This window comes from Artemia sp. Qi Xiang Cuo, chromosome 20, assembly GCF_049724085.1.
Source record: "Artemia sp. Qi Xiang Cuo chromosome 20, ASM4972408v1, whole genome shotgun sequence".
In the NCBI taxonomy this organism is placed as follows: Eukaryota; Metazoa; Arthropoda; class Branchiopoda; order Anostraca; family Artemiidae; genus Artemia; species Artemia sp. Qi Xiang Cuo.
In genome coordinates this window covers 30,828,523-30,846,013 of record NC_142813.1, presented here as the reverse complement: position 1 = coordinate 30,846,013, position 17,491 = coordinate 30,828,523, and the positions used below count along the sequence as shown (strand labels likewise).

The following is a 17,491-nucleotide window of genomic DNA, read 5'->3' as shown; positions in this document are numbered from 1 at the left end:
AGTACTACAACTACAGTTACTGTAACTAGTGACACTTAGAGTATTAAGGTGAAACTTCCAGAATGCATTTAGGGGGCGTTCCAATTAAATGAAAAAACTGTATACATGCATGTTTTCAAAAAGGCATACAAGCAATATTATAAGCAGCACTGTTCTATCATAGCTAGTAATATCATTGAACCTTTTAAAGGAGCTCATTCGACTAAATATTAAAAGTTCTAGGGTTCTTTCTAAGAGTAAAAAGAGATCGAAGAGCAATCAGCCCGTCTCTCAAGTTGATTTATTTCCAAAGCACATCTAGTCAAAATTTTGAGACAACTATTTTTTTCAGCATAGTAAAACGGTCCAGAAACTATGTCTTTAGGAATATTGAGCATGTCGAACCTCCACAATTATGCCAAACTATGGATTCGTATAGAAAAAAAAACGAAAACATATAATTTTTTTTTTGCATGAAAATGACTTTGTCAATAAAAAACGAACAGAAATTCACCTAAAAAAAACTTTTTCCACAAAACAAGCTTTTCATAGAAAAGTAAAGAGCTCCACAAGCCAAAAAAGGGCAGAAATAAAGTCAAGTAGTCATCCAAGCGTAAAACTACCACAAACCTAATACTACTACTACTATTAAAAACTCATCAAAGCAACAAGTCATCTTAGTCCAACACAGTTGCGTTAGCTCCTCCTCCATCCCAATCCATTCAAAGCCTCCCTTTTTACACCCGCCCACGAAGCTCCCATTTCCTTTAAATATTTCTTTATGACGTCCTCCCACCCCAGACGAGGACGACCTGCTTTCCGTTTAGCCTTAGACGGTTGGCCGAAAAGGACAATCTTCGGCAATCATGTCATCCTTCATCCGCACAACGTGCCCCAGCCACCTCAACCTTTCTTTCATTATAGCCCTAGAAAGCGGTATTAAACCACATTTTTCGTATAGCCTATTGTTTGAAATACGGTCAGTCAGCCTGGTACCCAGAACAAACCTTAAGCAATTTCTCTGGAAAACATCTAGCAAATCTTCATCCGCTTTTCGGAGAGTCCATGCTTCAGAGCCATATTTGACCACTGTCATCACTGTAGCTTCTAATATTCTAATCTTGGTTTGCAGACTTATCTTCCTATTCTTCCAAACTTTTTTTAACTGTGAAAAAACACCCTGAGCCATGGCTATTCTATATTTAACATCTTCACTGCTCCCACCATCTTTACTAATAATACTACCAAAGTAAGTGAAGCTGCCCACCTGATCAATCTTTTCATTACCCAACGTCACCTTTTCATCTTCATTCGCTAGTATTCGTCGATGGCAGTTCAAAAATTTTTGGATTTTGTGCAAATCGCAGATATTGGTGAATAACTCGCTTTTATGGTTGTTAGGTATTTGGTTTCAATTCTTTTGATTTTTAGTTTTTATTAAATTTTATTCATCTTTTAAGTTTTTGGTTCTTTTTACATGTACTTTCCACGTTTGTTTTTTGTTTTTTCTTTTCTTCGATACTTTCTTTGGATACGTTATTTCGTTTCACGCTGAAGAAGAGAGGCGTTTGTCCTCTCGAAATTTTCGCTTTGTTTTTTCATTATTTTCATTTGGCCTATAAAAGCCCCATTTTTGCTTGTTTCTCTTTATTTACAATTTCTATCGTAGATCGTTAAATTTACATCCGGCATTTCTAATCCACAGTGACCTACCTATGTGAATAAAACTTTAGCGTTATCATTGTCCTCGCACACAGCATTGCATATAATAACATTGTTTTCTAATTCAGCAGCTTCCATTCTCACAATTTCACCCATACAAACTGAATTTTTTTTCTTAGCTTCATTATTTCATTGGTACATGTTTTTATTTGCAATTTGAGGCAAGACATATTATTTTCATTCTTTCCAATTTTCAGTTCAGGATTATTTATCTTATTTTTAAGTAGCGAATAGTCTTTTTCCAGATTATCGACCCTTGTCGTAAGACTTCCTAATTGATTTTTGATATTGTCTAGCTTATTACAATTTTCTTTTACGACATCAAGAACTTGCTTAAAGTTCGATAATTTTTGATTCGAGCTAGAGCTATCCTCTGAGGTGTTTATTGTACTCATACCTTGTTGTCTAGAATCCGTAAATATTACAGTTGTAATATTTTCCTTGAAAATATATAAAATTGATTATTGAGCTGCCATCAAATATTTATTTTCCATAGAAAGTACGGTTAGACAAATCAAAGATTTGTCTAACTCAGTAGGAAGAAGGACATGTTTCAATCTCAGTGTTATCAGAATCGTGCCAAAATTGACGATCTGTATAATCTTATTACTAGGCTGGAAGATGATCATGTTGCGATCTCAGTGTTGTCGGAATCGTAACATCGACATAACCTTATCTATATTTACTTACTAGAAAATGGACTTGTTATCTCAGTGTCGTCTGTATAATCTTATGTAGATTCATTTAGTAAGAAGATAGAATTTACAATCTCAGTGCTGTTAAAATCGTGCCAAAACTGAAAAAAACGTGCCAAAGCTATTCAACTTTTTGTATTGATCCGGTTTTGAATTTAAAGTATCTAAGTTTGTTATGTAAACTGCAAAAATATTTATAATGTCTTTGTAACAATTCTACTCTTTGAATTGAAGCTAGAAAAATACCAGAAAATTAAAAAAAAGTTCTATTTTATTTGAGCGCTTAAGTTACTCATTACGCTACTGTTACTCATTGCTGCTATTGGTGCCTCCTAAAATAAGAGCTGGTGCTGAAATGTCCAAATTCTCAAGACTATTTTTAAAAATAACATTCATGTTATACTAATATACAATTTTGTAATATCAGTTCTTTATATTCCGATTATACTTCAATTGATTTTCAAGATGTTAATCCAAGAGTTTGGAGATACTTGGCCTTACTTGACCCAACTATTGAGGTAGTAATGTTTAGAGATACCGATTCAATAATGCTGCTACGAGAAGTACAAGCAGTCAATGAATGGCTTCAGTCGCCTCATTTGTACCATGTTATGCGAGACCATTATTACCATGGAGTTGAAATTTTAGCAGGCATGTTTGGCGTCAAGTTAGGTCAACAGAGCAGAGAAATCCGGAAATGCGCTTCAGAATTGATACATCGCTCTATAGGGGATCAAAATAAAAACACAGACCAGAACCTGCTTGCAGAAATATTTTGGGATGATGTCAGAAATAGCAGTATAGTTCATGCTGCTTACTTCTGTCGGAGTTTTAAAGTGTCGGGCAAGAGCGAAATTCGACCATTTCCTACTAAAAGAGAGTTTCTCACATTTGTTGGTAACATACAAAAATAACACAGTGGACAAAGCTTGCCCAGTCAAATGCAGACCCGAAAATCACAAAGATTGGCACTTCTGCTAGTTGTAGATCAAATGTTTTTTTTTAGAGATATGGATTTAATGCCTGAATAGGTTCTAAATCACTTTTGAAAAGTAGGTTAATATTGCCATATGCAATGACAAAACTAAAAAGATTTTTTTAGTCAAAATGGTAATAGATAAGCAGACCAAAAAGTTTTTTTTTCAAACAGACCAATAAACAAAAAAACAAACCAAAAAAGCAATTTTTATATTTTTAAACACCCTAGAAAACTTCTGCTGGTGGTGTAGCGATAAAAAAGGAGTCGTTTTTTAGAAATAAAAAAGGAGACTAATCTCAGTTGAGAGAAATATGAAAATCGTTTAAATATTCTTATTCAAGTAATTAGTTTGTTGTTTATATAAGTGTTTTTATCAGTCTGATATCAGAATCAGGAGTATGCAAAGTGATCTGTTTATTAAGGGTAATGTCGTTAACGTTCCTTCATCCAGTATTTTTAATTTTGTTTTTTTTAAGTCTAAGCTTACAATTCTCAAGGTTTCTTTTCTGTTCTTGCTGTTTATATTTGTTGTGTTGGAACTGAATTGGTACAAAAAATCACAATGTTTGTATATTTGACATTTTCAGTTCTCGTCATCTCTGCTGTTTTATCTTGAGTGCATGTTATCCAACCTAATTTTCAGTACCTAGGATACGAGACATTTACTATTTACTATTAAACTTACTATTTATCGTAGAGTTGGGTGCAGGTTTTCAAAAACTAACTAACATTTGCGTTATGCTTGAAGACGGCCTATCATCCATGAAGAGTAATAGGCCTATGTATTTCGTAATCTAGGTGTGGTTATCGAAGAGAATCTTTCTTGGAAGGATCACGTCAATTTTTTTCTTGTGAAAGCATCACAGTTCGTTGGTATTAAACCGGTTGAAAAACTTAGTTCCTTACTCTACATTTAAGTCACTTTATTTCACTTTAGTACAATCTCATTTTTATTATGCGGAATTGGTTTACCTAGATACGTTTGGGTCTAATCATATTCTTCTTCAAAAGATGCACAATGGGGCTGCTCATGTCCTTAGGTCATTTCTAACGTCTCCTTCTCTTTTGCCAAATAAACATATTAGAGAATCGTTATATAATATTGTTGATAGTTTTCTGGTGAGCTTTAGTGTGAGCTTTTATGAGACCGTGGAGCTCTACATAAATATTATTTATAAAATGAACTTGTGTTCTTTATATCCCAAAATGCCCGTTTCTACTCGATCTGGGTCTCGTCAATTAATCCCTTGGCAAAAAATGAGACATCAAGATTTACAGTGCAGTGTATGGTTCCTTTGATTTTGGTTTCTTTGATTGGGTCGAAATATTTAGTATTTATATGTGTAACGTTATCACTTACTCCCATTTGATCTCGGCTCAAAATGTTGCTCAGTCAATGCTTTAAAAATAAAAAGTTAATTTGCTTGAGGATGATCACTTGCATTTATTATTTTTATTGTTTTTTAATTGTTTGGATGTGATTTTTATGCACTCCTGTCCACTATTCTGTGATAATTGGTGTTATTAAGTTAGTATTGTCTCAAATGAGCTTGTATTGTCGGTAGGTTGGAGTTGTATGTCAATTTTAATTCTTTAGTAAGAAATACATGCAAGAACAGTTGTGTTTGTTTTAGTAATATGACGAATTGTTTTTTTTGTATTTTTTTTCTCTCGTTTGTGTACTAGCTCTGCTCCCCACAAACGAGAAAATGTATAAAATTATATAATCTATTGTCACTATAATAAAGAACTTTGAACCTTGAATAAAGTATAGCTTTGTATATAGGTTAATGCAATTACACTCAATATTATATGTCCATTTGTTCAGCTTTTGATTCAGTGTGCACTTAGGTGGATTACAATCTTAGTTAGAAACACGTATTGAAGTGTCAACCTGTGAAGGGTAAGGAGTATCAGTTCCTCCAGACAAAGTATGAAGTCCAGAGATGATATTGCAAAAGAAATGTGGATATGTGTAACATGAATTGTTCTGTAATAGCCACAAAATAGAACACGAGGCAATTAACACTTGTGAATGAGAGCTGCTATGAACTGATAGTGTGCAGTTCATATCATTTACTGGAATACATGTAAGCAAGGTCGTATCCAGAGGAGGGGTTGAACCCTTCCCCAAAATGTTTGTTTGACCTGTAAAAACGCAATAAAATGAATGTGAACGAACTTATGATACATTTTTTGAATTTTTTTTGTACCCCTCCCCCCCCCCCCCGAAAAAAAACCTTTTGGAAAAAAACTAAAGGCAATGCTGCAAGTTTTCAATCCTATCATTTAAGCGACAGTTGACAAAACTAGCTAGGATGCTATACGCCCGATTAAATTTTTCTCAAAAAGGCTACATCTTGATCATCAGGCACATACACTGAGAACAAAATATTTCGTTTTGTTTAGACTGCAGCACAAATATCACTCTATTTATGAAAAGGAAGGAAACGCTTATTTGTAAGTACTTTGACACCCCCTGGCAGTAAACTTCTACCCCCTGACTTTGTTGGAGTGCCAAAGACTTTATTTTGTATTTGATTTGGAGTAAGTTCAACTATTCAAGCGAAAGGAAATGGTTGTTATAATGATTTTCATTCTTTTTTAGTTTATTTTAAATTATTCTATCCAAATAATTTTCTATTTTATCCGCATTCACACCATATCCACAAAGTTTATCTTATCCACGTAATTAGAAATCCTTTCTTAGTTCCTTACTCTACATTTAAGTCACTTTATTTCACTTTAGTACAATCTCATTTTTATTATGCGGAATTGGTTTACCTAGATACGTTTGGGTCTAATCATATTCTTCTTCAAAAGATGCACAATGGGGCTGCTCATGTCCTTTGGTCATTTCTAACGTCTCCTTCTCTTTTGCCAAATAAACATATTAGAGAATCGTTATATAATATTGTTGATAGTTTTCTGGTGAGCTTTAGTGTGAGCTTTTATGAGACCGTGGAGCTCTACATAAATATTATTTATAAAATGAACTTGTGTTCTTTATATCCCAAAATGCCCGTTTCTACTCGATCTGGGTCTCGTCAATTAATCCCTTGGCAAAATATGAGACATCAAGATTTACAGTGCAGTGTATGGTTCCTTTGATTTTGGTTTCTTTAACAATGTTAATATATGGAATGCTGTGTGCGAGGACAATGATAACGCTAAAGTTTTATTCACTTAGGTAGGTCACTGTGGATTAGAAATGCCGGATGTAAATTTAAAGATCTACGATAGAAATTGTAAATAAAGAGAAACAAGCAAAAATGGGGCTTTTATAGGCAAAATTAAAATACTGAAAAAACAAAGCGAAAATTTCGAGAGGACAAACGCCTCTCTTCTTCAGCGTGAAACGAAATAACGTATCCAAAGAAAGTAACGAAGAAAAGAAAAAACAAAAAACAAACGTGGAAAGTACATGTAAAAAGAACCAAAAACTTAAAAGATGAATAAAATTTAATAAAAACTAAAAATCAAAAGAATTGAAACCAAATACCTAACAACCATAAAAGCGAGTTATTCACCAATATCTGCGATTTGCACAAAATCCAAAAAATTTTGAACTGCCATCGACGAATACTAGCGAACAACTCGGCTGCCGTCAATCAAAAGGTTTTATCTGACATGACGAGCGAAACTGAGATTTCTGCGTATGCCAAGTAAAGACACTCCGCTCTATCGATTGGTCGAGTCAAAAACGTGATATCTGCAAAAATAGCCAAGATATATGGTAGTTTTTTTTGGCGTTATCTGGAAAACTTCCATTCTCTTGTGACTCAAAATGCGATATCTACACATGCAGATATCGCCTTTTAGATCTTTGCTTTTACTTCCAGTGCAAGAGCAGATATCACCAAATAAGGCCAACCTTTCATCAAACTCATGATTATGTAGAAGAAAAGATTCCGTAAAACTGAAGAGCAGAATCATGAGCTGTGGCAATTTCTTGTTGAGAGACCCCCTTAAGATGGCGAGAGAAAGGTAAGGGTAATTGGCTTGGTAGGACTGTGTACCTGTAAAAGAAATTCTTTTGAAATTTGCAGAGATTTGACCCCAGCAATGGAATCAGCTAGTAGGATAAGTCAGTTTAAGTTTCTAGTTTGCAATTCTGATGCAAGTTTTTCGTCATAGCTGTTCTGGGGTTTCCTTTTGCAGATGGTTTACTGTTGTCAGACCACATTATTGCTTTTTTGGCAAATGTTTTGTTTCTTTTTTTTCTTCAGCAGTGTAAGCTACCATACATTTTGAGGCTATTTAAGAAGAACCTGAACTCTGCTAAAATCTGACGAAAACAGGATCTTTCCCAGTCAGGGCCACTAGTTGTTTATGGGGTAGAGTACCCACTATTTTGGGGTACTCCAGGAATGCATGTCCTGTGCATGTCCACAGTCAGGGTTGGCACTTGAAATGGATTTTTTTTTCTTTTATGTGTTAAAATGTAACAAATAACAAAATTATTTCATCCAGTTTTGGCCTTGAAAACATTTATGACTGAGGTATATACTTTGAAATTTTAGCAGGCATGTTTGGCGTCAAGTTAGGTCAACAGAGCAGAGAAATCCGGAAATGCGCTTCAGAATTGATACATCGCTCTATAGGGGATCAAAATAAAAACACAGACCAGAACCTGCTTGCAGAAATATTTTGGGATGATGTCAGAAATAGCAGTATAGTTCATGATGCTTACTTCTGTCGGAGTTTTAAAGTGTCGGGCAAGAGCGAAATTCGACCATTTCCTACTAAAAGAGAGTTTCTCAAATTTGTTGGTAACATACAAAATAACACAGTGGACAAAGCTTGCCCAGTCAAATGCAGACCCGAAAACCACAAAGATTGGCACTTCTGCTAGTTGTAGATCAAATGTTTTTTGTTAGAGATATAGATTTAATGCCTGCATAGGTTCTAAATCACTTTTGAAAAGTAGGTTAATATTGCCGTATGCAATGACAAAACTAACAAGATTTTTTTAGTCAAAATGGTAATAGATAAGCAGACCAAAAAGTTTTTTTTTTCAAACAGACCAATAAACAAAAAAACAAACCAAAAAAGCAATTTTTATATTTTTAAACACCCTAGAAAACTTCTGCTGGTGGTGTAGCGATAAAAAAGGAGGCATTTTTTAGAAATAAAAAAAGGAGACTAATCTCAGTTGAGAGAAATATGAAAATCGTTTAAATATTCTTCTTCAAGTAATTAGTTTGTTGTTTATATAAGTGTTTTTATCAGTCTGATATCAGAATCAGGAGTATGCAAAGTGATCTGTTTATTAAGGGTAATGTCGTTAACGTTCCTTCATCCAGTATTTTTAATTTAGTTTTTTTTTAAGTCTAAGCTTACAATTCTCAAGGTTTCTTTTCTGTTCTTGCTGTTTATATTTGTTGTGTTGGAACTGAATTGGTACAAAAAATCACAATGTTTGTATATTTGACATTTTCAGTTCTGTCATCTCTGCTGTTTTATCTTGAGTGCATGTTATCCAACCTAATTTTCAGTACCTAGGATACGAGACATTTACTATTTACTATTAAACTTACTATTTATCGTAGAGTTGGGTGCAGGTTTTCAAAAACTAACTAACATTTGCGTGTACAGTTGTACAACCCCATTTTTGCTTGTACAGTTGTAATATTTTCCTTGAAAATATATAAAATTGATTATTGAGCTGCCATCAAATATTTATTTTCCATAGAAAGTACGGTTAGACAAATCAAAGATTTGTCTAACTCAGTAGGAAGAAGGACATGTTTCAATCTCAGTGTTATCAGAATCGTGCCAAAATTGACGATCTGTATAATCTTATTTTACTAGGTTGGAAGATGATCATGTTGCGATCTCTGTGTTGTCGGAATCGTAACATCGACATAACCTTATCTATATTTACTTACTAGAAAATGGACTTGTTATCTCAGTGTCGTCTGCATAATCTTATGTAGATTCATTTAGTAAGAAGATAGAATTTACAATCTCAGTGCTGTTAAAATCGTGCCAAAACTGAAAAAAACGTGCCAAAGCTATTCAACTTTTTGTATTGATCCGGTTTTGAATTTAAAGTATCTAAGTTTGTTATGTAAACTGCAAAAATATTTATAATGTCTTTGTAACAATTCTACTCTTTGAATTGAAGCTAGAAAAATACCAGAAAATTAAAAAAAAGTTCTATTTTATTTGAGCGCTTAAGTTACTCATTACGCTACTGTTACTCATTGCTGCTACTGGTGCCTCCTAAAATAAGAGCTGGTGCTGAAATGGCCAAATTCTCAAGACTATTTTTAAAAATAACATTCATGTTATTTAGCTTTACTCTGATTGTGATAGTATTTTTGGTTTCCCACGCTTTTTATCAACATAGTGGTGCCGATAAATTATATCAGGTGGTTTTGGTTAAGAATGCTGCTCCTGAAACACTAGTACTTCAGCCATCAAGTTTATATAACGAGGTTAGAGATAAACCAGACAATGCAGAAAGAGTAAATGTAAAAAGTTTATTGTCATCAAATATTACATGTGGTGGTAGTAGAGACAGTAATAATTTTATATCATTCTCCCTTTTTGGTGACTGGAAGGATTCATATTGGAAATCTAGATATTTTGGACCTATGATGAAAAACTTATATTTTGCTAAGAGGTATTACCCAGGATGGGTCCTTAGAATCTATCACAATCTACCATCAGAACTCATTCATAATCTAGAATCAACTAATATACAATTTTGTAATATCAGTTCTTTAGATTCCGATTATACTTCAATTGATTTTCAAGATGTTAATCCAAGAGTTTGGAGATACTTGGCCTTACTTGACCCAACTATTGAGGTAGTAATGTTTAGAGATACCGATTCAATAATGCTGCTACGAGAAGTACAAGCAGTCAATGAATGGCTTCAGTCGCCTCATTTGTACCATGTTATGCGAGACCATTATTACCATGGAGTTGAAATTTTAGCAGGCATGTTTGGCGTCAAGTTAGGTCAACAGAGCAGAGAAATCCGGAAATGCGCTTCAGAATTGATACATCGCTCTATAGGGGATCAAAATAAAAACACAGACCAGAACCTGCTTGCAGAAATATTTTGGGATGATGTCAGAAATAGCAGTATAGTTCATGATGCTTACTTCTGTCGGAGTTTTAAAGTGTCGGGCAAGAGCGAAATTCGACCATTTCCTACTAAAAGAGAGTTTCTCACATTTGTTGGTAACATACAAAATAACAGTGGACAAAGCTTGCCCAGTCAAATGCAGACCCGAAAACCACAAAGATTGGCACTTCTGCTAGTTGTAGATCAAATGTTTTTTGTTAGAGATATGGATTTAATGCCTGAATAGGTTCTAAATCACTTTTGAAAAGGAGGTTAATATTGCCATATGCAATGACAAAACTAACAAGATTTTTTTAGTTAAAATGGTAATAGATAAGCAGACCAAAAAGTTTTTTTTTCAAACAGACCAATAAACAAAAAAACAAACCAAAAAAGCAATTTTTATATTTTTAAACACCCTAGAAAACTTCTGCTGGTGTAGCGATAAAAAAGGAGGCGTTTTCTAGAAATAAAAAAAGGAGACTAATCTCAGTTGAGAGAAATATGAAAATCGTTTAAATATTCTTCTTCAAGTAATTAGTTTGTTGTTTATATAAGTGTTTTTATCAGTCTGATATCAGAATCAGGAGTATGCAAAGTGATCTGTTTATTAAGGGTAATGTCGTTAACGTTCCTTCATCCAGTATTTTTAATTTAGTTTTTTTTAAGTCTAAGCTTTTCTTAAGCTTTCTTTTCTGTTCTTGCTGTTTATATTTGTTGTGTTGGAACTGAATTGGTACAAAAAATCACAATGTTTGTATATTTGACATTTTCAGTTCTGTCATCTCTGCTGTTTTATCTTGAGTGCATGTTATCCAACCTAATTTTCAGTACCTAGGATACGAGACATTTACTATTTACTATTAAACTTACTATTTATCGTAGAGTTGGGTGCAGGTTTTCAAAAACTAACTAACATTTGCGTTATGCTTGAAGACGGCCTATCATCCATGAAGAGTAATAGGCCTATGTATTTCGTAATCTAGGTGTGGTTATCGAAGAGAATCTTTCTTGGAAGGATCACGTCAATTTTTTTCTTGTGAAAGCATCACAGTTCGTTGGTATTAAACCGGTTGAAAAACTTAGTTCCTTACTCTACATTTAAGTCACTTTATTTCACTTTAGTACAATCTCATTTTTATTATGCGGAATTGGTTTACCTAGATACGTTTGGGTCTAATCATATTCTACTTCAAAAGATGCACAATGGGGCTGCTCATGTCCTTAGGTCATTTCTAACGTCTCCTTCTCTTTTGCCAAATAAACATATTAGAGAATCGTTATATAATATTGTTGATAGTTTTCTGGTGAGCTTTAGTGTGAGCTTTTATGAGACCGTGGAGCTCTACATAAATATTATTTATAAAATGAACTTGTGTTCTTTATATCCCAAAATGCCCGTTTCTACTCGATCTGGGTCTCGTCAATTAATCCCTTGGCAAAAAATGAGACATCAAGGTTTACAGTGCAGTGTATGGTTCCTTTGATTTTGGTTTCTTTGATTGGGTCGAAATTTTTTGTATTTATATGTGTAAAGTTATCACTTACTCCCATTAGATCTCGGCTCAAAATGTTGCTCAGTCAATGCTTTAAAAATAAAAAAGTTAATTTGCTTGAGGATGATCACTTGCATTTATTATTTTCATTGTTTTGTAATTGTTTGGATGTGATTTTTATGCACTCCCTGCCCACTATTCTGTGATAATTGGTGTTATTAAGTTAGTACTGTCTCAAATGAGCTTGTATTGGCGGTAGGTTGGAGTTGTATGTCAATTTTAATTCTTTAGTAAGAAATACATGCAAGAACAGTTGTGTTTGTTTTAGTAATATGACGTATTGTTTTTTTTTGTATTTTTTTCTCTCGTTTGTGTACTAGCTCTGCTCCCCACAAACGAGAAAATGTATAAAATTACATAATCTATTGTCACTATAATAAATAACTTTGAACCTTGAATAAAGTATAGCTTTGTATATAGGTTAATGCAATTCCACTCAATATTATCTATCCATTTGTTCAGCTTTTGATTCAGTGTGCACTTAGGTGGATTACAGTCTTAGTTAGAAACACGTATTGAATCTGTCAATCTGTGAAGGGTAAGGAGTATCAGCTCCTCCAGACAAAGTATGAAGTCCAGAGATGATATTGCAAAAGAAATGTGGATATGTGTAACATGAGTTGTTCTGTAATAGCCACAAAATAGAACACGAGGCAATTAACACTTGTGAATGAGAGCTGCTATGAACTGATAGTGTGCAGTTCATATCATTTACTGGAATACATGTAAGCAAGGTCGTATCCAGAGGAGGGGTTGAACCCTTCCCCAAAATGTTTGTTTGACCTGTAAAAACGCAATAAAATGAATGTGAACGAACTTATGATACATTTTTTGAATTTTTTTTGTACCCCTCCCCCCCCCCCCGAAAAAAAACCTTTTGGAAAAAAAAACTAAAGGCAATACTGCAAGTTTTCAATCCTATCATTTAAGCGACAGTTGACAAAACTAGCTAGGATGCTATACGCCCGATTAAATTTCTCTCCAAAGGCTACATCTTGATCATCAGGCACATACACTGAGAACAAAATATTTCGTGTTGTTTAGACTGCAGCAAAGATATCACTCTTTTTATGAAAAGGAAGGAAACGCTTATTTGTAAGTACTTTGACACCCCCTGGCAGTAAACTTCTACCCCCTGACTTTGTTGGAGTGCCAAAGACTTTATTTTGTATTTGATTTGGAGTAAGTTCAACTATTCAAGCGAAAGGAAATGGTTGTTATAATGATTTTCATTCTTTTTTAGTTTATTTTATATTATTCTATCCAAATATTTTCCTATCTTATCCAAATTCACACAATATCCACAAAGTTTATCTTATCCAAACATTTAGAAATCCTTTCTTTTGAAATTTTCTAAGACACATTAGATAAACGCTGTAAAAATGCAATGGTACGAAAATTAATTACATCAGATTTATCACCTTTTTTACATAATAGAATTAGCAAGACAATTTTTCATCTACTAGGAAACGTACCTCTGAAGTGATACATGAAATAAAAATATAAATAAGTGGTTCAAAAATCAGAGGGAGGGAAATAATGTTTATGCATCTTGCGAGAAGAAAAAATATGTATCTGCAGAAACGATAGATAATAAAATAATAACTAAAAATATTAGCAACAGCTTGCGGTCCTCTAACTTCTTCACTGTTTGTCATATTATACATCGGGATGCGATGACTGTTTATTTCGTCCAATTCTATTCTTGACCTAACTCCAAGTTTTCCGAGGAGAATAAGAATTGTGAACTGAATCTTCATAATAAGCTCTTTCACTTTCTCTAAGAGTCCTTACCAACAGGTTTTTATAGTTTTTAAAATACATTATGTTTATTTCTGTAGGATACTGCATTTGGTTTTAAGAAAACAGTTTTTTTTCATTAATCAACCTCAAAAGGGACTCATTTACCCAAGGTTTTCTTGGAGCATTTCTCTTTCCAGTTGGGATTCTATATGGGCAAAATTGATCAAACTTTTCAGTCAATATACCATACAACTTATCTAAGGATTGATTTGGATTCTTTTCATTAATTACTAGACTCCACTCAACGTCACCAAGCCCGTCACCACCAATGAGTATTTTGTAATCAAACCGTCAGGTATTTTCACAAACAAATATACCTGAATTCCCTTGGATATCCATGCATCATATCTGTGAACTATTATAATTTATCGCATTTCACAAATAACAGCTTACGTATTTTACGAATTTCGGCTGAAACATCGTCACTAATAAATAAGTTTGAATTGTTTCCATGGAGTGTCTTACCCTTATGCATACAAGTATTTTTTATCATCGCTATCTTGTCAGCTTTTTTATTCAGTGTCACTTTCAAAAATTTACGATTTAGATAATTTTTAAACCACAATGGCCTGACATCACATAAAGAAAGAAAAACGAGCAAAAATGGAGTTTTTATAGGCCAAATGAAAATACTAAAAAACAAAGCGAATATTTCGAGAGGACAAAACTGCCAATTCTTGTATTTGGTTTAACCGAAACTTGCTTTGCCTTGGAAAAAAAGTCAGCGAAATTTTTAATATAGGATTTTTGAGCCTGAATTAGTGGGCAAAATTCAACTGATAAGCATTTCCCTATTTTTGCTGTAGGAGAATTAAAAGAAGAAACAATGGGTCGAAGTGGATTACCGGGCTTATGAACTTCAAGAAGACCATAAACGCGAGGGGACGTGCATCCGCGTGGGTAAAACCTTTTGTACAATTGATCTGTAATTTCACCTTTTCCTTTTAGATAGGAAAGCTCTTTTCGGACTTCCTGGACAAATTTTTCTGTGGGATCGAAAGCTAATCGTTCATATGTGTTAGAATCATTTAAAATTTCTCTGACTTTTTGTTCGTGATCATCTGTATCTAATACAACAACAGTATTGCCTTTATTGGCTTTCGTAATAATCCTGGAATGATCTTTATGTAGTGCGTGTAAGACCCAGTGTTCATTTTTACTAAACTTTTTTAGATTTGGAATATTAACAGAAGGCGAATCCAACAAAATTTCCACAAATTGGGCTCTAACCTCAGCAATCTCTCCAATATACATTATAGTGAAATTATCGCACACACAGAGGGGGTATTTCATGACTCTCGTGCGTATATTTGAGTCTCCCATACGTTAAAGGGGTTTCAGACCACATTTAAAAAAATCTAAGGAAAAATAACATTTACACTTATTATAGACCCAGAAAAACTATCAGGTCTGAAATTTATCAAGGTAAAGACCCTATCCCGATAGGTGAAAACTCCGGTGTTTACAGAATTCTTTGTTGGTGTGGTCTTTGGTATATCGGAAGAACTGATGAGCGACTAACGGATAGATTAACTCAGCACTCTAGTTCTATTAATAATACACTTAAAAAGCGAAAAAAAAACCAGAAAATTTTGACTCTGACCTTGCAGAGCACATTTTTGAAAAACTAGACCATACTATTTTGTTTAATCAGGCTAGCCTAATTTCGCATGACAAAGGTATTGTCCAGCACTACAGAGAAGCTGTTGAAATTTATAAATACCAGCATTTAGGTCTCGCTTTAAACAGAGATTCCGGTGATTTAAGAATAAACGAGTCATATTTCGGTTTTCTCAAAAGAGAAACCGATACTTTAGTAATCCCTTAAATAGACCTTGAACCACTTTTCCTGTCATCTAATCAAACATGTGAACAACCCCTTAGGTCTCAAAGGGTGCCTGCAACAAATGCATTAATTAAAATCCGAAATCAAATGACATAGTTCTCCAACTTATTTAATTGCTGGTTCGTTTTGTTTTTGAGTGAATGAATTGTTTTCTTTTCTTTCTCAGTAACTGAGAAAGAAAAGAAAACAATTCATTCACATTCATTAAAAAATGTAATGTAAAAAAAAAATGTAATGTAACGTTTACATGTAAAATATGGTTCTTCACATCAGTGAAAAAACATTTTTTACATTAAATGTTTACATGTAAAGTATATACCTCAGTCATAAATGTTTTCAAGGCCAAAACTGGATGAAATAATTTTGTTATTTGTTACATTTTAACACATAAAAGAACAAAAAAAAAATCCATTTCAAGTGCCAACCCTGACTGTGGACATGCACAGGACATGCATTCCTAGAGTACCCCAAAATAGTGGGTACTCTACCCCATAAACAACTAGTGGCCCTGACTGGGAAAGATCCTGTTTTCGTCAGATTTTAGCAGAGTTCAGGTTCTTCTTAAATAGCCTCAAAATGTATGGTAGCTTACACTGCTGAAGAAAAAAAAAGAAACAAAACATTTGCCAAAAAAGCAATAATGTGGTCTGACAACAGTAAACCATCTGCAAAAGGAAACCCCAGAACAGCTATGACGAAAAACTTGCATCAGAATTGCAAACTAGAAACTTAAACTGACTTATCCTACTAGCTGATTCCATTGCTGGGGTCAAATCTCTGCAAATTTCAAAAGAATTTCTTTTACAGGTACACAGTCCTACCAAGCCAATTACCCTTACCTTTCTCTCGCCATCTTAAGGGCCTCTCTCAACAAGAAATTGCCACAGCTCATGATTCTGCTCTTCAGTTTTACGGAATCTTTTCTTCTACATAATCATGAGTTTGATGAAAGGTTGGCCTTATTTGGTGATATCTGCTCTTGCACTAGAAGTAAAAGCAAAGATCTAAAAGGTGATATCTGCATGTGTAGATACCCATTTTGAGTCACAAGAAAATGGAAGTTTTCCAGATAACGCCAAAAAAAACTACCATATATCTTGGCTATTTTTGCAGATATCACGTTTTTGACTCGACCAATCGATAGAGCGGAGTGTCTTTACTTGGCATACGCAGAAATCTCAGTTTCGCTCGTCATGTCAGATATCGCCTTTTGATTGACGGCAGCCGAGTTGTTCGCTAGTATTCGTCGATGGCAGTTCAAAATTTTTTGGATTTTGTGCAAATCGCAGATATTGGTGAATAACTCGCTTTTATGGTTGTTAGGTATTTGGTTTCAATTCTTTTGATTTTTAGTTTTTATTAAATTTTATTCATCTTTTAAGTTTTTGGTTCTTTTTACATGTACTTTCCACGTTTGTTTTTTGTTTTTTCTTTTCTTCGTTACTTTCTTTGGATACGTTATTTCGTTTCACGCTGAAGAAGAGAGGCGTTTGTCCTCTCGAAATTTTCGCTTTGTTTTTTCAGTATTTTAATTTTGCCTATAAAATCCCCAATTTTTCTTGTTTCTCTTTATTTAAAATTTCTATAGTAGATCGTTAAATTTACATCCGGCATTTCTAATCCACAGTGACCTACCTATGTGAATAAAACTTTAGCGTTATCATTGTCCTCGCACACAGCATTGCATATAATAACATTGTTTTCTAATTCAGCAGCTTCCATTCTCACAATTTCACCCATACAAACTGAATTTTTTTTCTTAGCTTCATTATTTCATTGGTACATGTTTTTATTTGCAATTTGAGGCAAGACGTATTATTTTCATTCTTT

The 17,491-nt window shown here is 33.9% G+C and overlaps 1 protein-coding gene and 2 pseudogenes across 2 annotated transcripts in view; 2 read left to right on the top strand and 1 right to left on the bottom strand.

Moving 5' to 3' along the window:
* The window catches only part of LOC148940083 (uncharacterized), a 71,642-nt gene extending 54,999 nt beyond the window's left edge, over positions 1-16,643 (bottom strand). Inside the window, exon 1 of one of the 2 annotated variants that reach the window (XM_089106298.1) lies at positions 16,501-16,643. The gene's annotated coding sequence lies outside the window, so the exon portion shown is untranslated. Of the gene's footprint in view, positions 1-7,190; positions 7,229-16,500 lie in introns of those variants that run through there. The other variant, XM_089106300.1, reaches the window with a different exon arrangement.
* On the top strand, positions 2,795-3,377 carry LOC148940085 (uncharacterized; annotated as a pseudogene).
* LOC148940084 (uncharacterized) lies at positions 8,226-11,095 on the top strand (annotated as a pseudogene).
* Positions 16,644-17,491: the final 848 nt, after the last annotated feature.